Raw genomic sequence first — 3937 nt, 5'->3', positions numbered from 1 at the left:
GAGACACTAGAACAGGTGGTGCACGCATCCGCGACAGGGTCACTGCTGCATTCACCGTGACACGTGCGGCCACTGGAGTGTGGGTGTGCCTCCCGGGCAGCCCCGTCGTAGCCGACAATTGGTGCCCACCGCTACGAACCCAGCATCGCCTCCGACTGCACGCCGCCTTCGCTTCCTGTCCACAGTGTTAACTATACAGACGGCGCTTCTACGAAATCGGCAAAAAATCTCGTACACCATTTAAAGAGTATTATGTCTTTGCAGAAAACTACACTGTCAAAAATTCCCTTCAACTAACAGCTAAAATTAAAAACTTTTCCATTTCTGATGATGGTAATTCCGTATCCTTTAACGTAGTTAATTTACTTGCTAACATTCACATTTATGAGACTATTAAAATTACTGATGAGAATCTTCTCCAACACAAAAACCTAATGTACAAGAAATTAAAGATGTCATTAGGTTATTACTTCTGATACTCTCCTACAACTATTTCCAGTTTAACGCTGAAATTTTTTTTACGACCTTAAGCCTTTGCCGTGCCCATTTGTATAACAAGTACGCTTGCCAACAGTTTTGTTAAACATCACAAAAGGCAGTACTTTAAGAAATTGGTGTGACCTGAGCAATTTTCCAGTCTTTAGGTACGGATCTTTCTGTGAGCGGTTGTATATAATTACTAAACATGGACCTATTGTATCAGCACACTCAGAGGAACTTGACTGGTATACAATCTGGAACGGAAACCTTGCCTTTAATAAGTGATTTAAGCTGCTTTGCTACACCGAGGATATACACTTCTATGCTTCTCATTTTGGCACTTTCTGTTGACTGGGCTTCATATTCTTTGCTGAAGGAGTTTCGGAAAACCACGTTTCTTAACTCTACTTTAGTGGCACTGTCATCAGTGACTCCACCGTTACTTTCGCCCAGTGAAGGTACTGATTGCGTCTTGACACTGGTGTACTCTATGCATGAACAGAATCTCTGGGTTTTTCGCCAGATATCGAAACAGAGTTTTGTTGCGGAAATTATCAAGAGCATCTCGCACTGTAGTAACCGCTATATTTAGAACTTCTTCAAAACATTGCCAGTCTTGCGGATTTTGGATTCTTTTAGATTTGGCATGCTTTTTCGTTACTTCTGCAACAGCGATTTCACCCGTTTTGTCCATGGGGGATCAGTACCATCACTTATTAATCTATGTGGTATATATACCTCTCATTTGCAATCGATACTATTTCTCTGAAATCATTCCATACCTTTTCTACGCTTACATGATCAGATCGGAAGGAGTGGAGGCTGTTTCCTTAAAAATCGTTAAGAGCATTGTCAGCTTTTTTTAAACAGATGTACTTTAAGTTTCTTTTTGATGGTTGTAGGTGTTACACTATTCAGTGTACAGGCAACTGACTTGTGGTCGCTAATCCCTGTATTCGTCATGATACTACCTATTCATCCAGGAATATTTGCTGCTATGAGGTCAAGTACGCTTTCGTAACCATTTATGCTTCGAGTGGGCTCACGAACTAATAGTTCAAAATACTTTTTTTAGAAAGCATTCAGTACTATTTCAGGTGACGTTTTAAGCCTGCCGCCGGCTTTAAACGTGTAAATTTTCCACCATATCGATGATACATTGAAATCACCACCGACTATAATTGTGTGAGTGGGGTACCTTTTGAAATGAGACTCACGTTTTCTTTGAACTGTTCAGCAACTATATCCTCTCACTCGGGGGTCGTTAAAACGATCCAGTTTAGTCCGATTGACAAGTACAGCCTCTACCCAAACTATTTCGCAGGAACTATCTACTTCAGTTTCACTACAAGGTAAACTACTTCTGACAGCAATAAATACTCCAGCACCAACTATGTTTAATCTATCCCTTCTGAACGTTGTTAGGTCGTTTGAAAAAATTTCGGCTTAACATATTTCCGGCTTTAGCCAGGTTTCCGTACCTATAACTGTTTGAGCTTCAGTGCTTTCTATTAGGGCCTGGAGCTCTGGTTCTTTCCCAACACAGCTACGATAATTTACAACACCGATCGTTTCTACAACCTCCTTACTGTGTGTTACCTGCCCCCTTTTAGACAGACGCCATTTCTATGTTTTCCTGAGACCCTCTAACCTAAAAATGCACCCCAGCCGCCCCCACTACCCGTGTAGTGGACTCCTCACCTATTAAGCGGAATCCAGAAACCCACTACCCTATGGCACAAGTCAAGGACTCTGAGGCCTACACAGTCACATAACCGCCTGAGCCTATGATTCATACCTTCCACTCGGCTCTGCACCGAAGGACCACAGTCGGTTCTGTCGATGATGCTGCAGATGGTGAGCTCCGCTTTAATCTCGCAAGCAAGACTGGCAGTCTTTACCATTTCCGCTAAACAAAAGGAGAGAGAATCTCCTCCAATCCAAAGCGACACAAGCCATTGGCACCGACTGGGGCCACCACCTGCAGTTGGGTGCACCCTGTACTCTTCATGGCATCCGGAAGCACTCTTTAGAAATCAGGACTGACTCCCCCACCTTGTGCACACTGCCATCCTTCCACACCTTGGCAGCCATGTTACTAAGGGGGCCCAATTACGCGCCTATTATTGGAGTTCCGAACCACCAGCAAACTCACCTTCTGTGAACACCACGAATTTGCGTTCCAAGAAGGTTCCTCTGGAGGCCCTACGATCGGCCCCTCGCAAAGTCTTTCGCTGCCTGCCATACTTTGGAATGATCTCTCACTCGACCACAGGTGAGGGATCAACCTCAGCGCTGCAGACCAACATAAATGTAGGATAATGACATCACTGCTGCTCAAAAATCTGCAGTCAGAGAAGACAACTCCAAATGCAAGGGGAAAAGACACAAGAATGCTGTAAGTAAATATCAGAAACTTATCTATTATAAAGAACATTCCTAGATGTTGAAAGCGACCGAAATTGTTAATTCTACTTACGATGTTTTAAAAGAATTAACTTATATGGTAAAATAAACCAAGTCTGCTTTTCTTCATGGTTACGTGACGTTACGTATATATCTGTTTTGTATTTTTATTCGTCCATGCCTTTCGTTTAAGCACTCACTCAAGCTAAACAGGTCTCTGCTGCCAAGTCATTATCAATTGTCATCGATGAAGGGTGAAAACAAAGGAAAGAGTATTCACTTTCTTTTGCCTGATGGCGGATTTAGGGAGTTGGGATGCATGGCAAAAGCGCATTCTTACGCGACTTTTATTTTTACCAAAGTACTTTTATACCGTAACAGCGTTGTGTACGTTGATTATGACTCTATGATCATACTGATATACTAAAAAGGACAACCAAACCAGCATCCACTGCAACGTGGATAGTAGTACGAAAAGATTTGTTTTTACTTTTTAGACATTACTCCTGACTAGAAAATTCTAAGCGCAAGGGACCGTTACAATCGAGTCTGCACAATTCGAAGTTCGAATAATTAATTCTATTTAACTCGACTTTAGATGAAATCAGGAAAAATCGAAATAAAATTTTTATTTTCTTTTTACTAACGTATTTCCAGTTTTCTTACGTGTTATTTGCTTTAGTATTTGAAATGGAAGGTACACACAAATGTTCGAAAATACGTACATTCAGCTTCATTCACTTTTCAATACTGAACAAACTGTTACGAATGGATGCATTTTGTGAACTAAATTTCTTATAAACCACCTTATGCCTTTGGATTTAGCGTGTCACTTCTTATTTGTATCTGAGACTTCTGTTCCCAGACTAACCGTTAATGATTTAGCGTTCCGTTAAGCTATAACCTCCGACAAATACCTTTTGTACCCTGCATTGAGTAAGGCAATACTATAAACTTTCGTCTCGCCCGGTCTGCTTGCTCCCGCTTTTTAATACTTATGAGCAACATTATCTTTCCGCTCGATGATCGTTTGCAGCTTGGATGGTGGAAT

Source organism: Schistocerca gregaria, unplaced genomic scaffold (genome assembly GCF_023897955.1).
Source record: "Schistocerca gregaria isolate iqSchGreg1 unplaced genomic scaffold, iqSchGreg1.2 ptg000726l, whole genome shotgun sequence".
Lineage (NCBI taxonomy): Eukaryota > Metazoa > Arthropoda > Insecta > Orthoptera > Acrididae > Schistocerca > Schistocerca gregaria.
The sequence above is the reverse complement of the archived record's forward strand: the minus strand, read 5'-3'. Positions refer to the sequence as shown.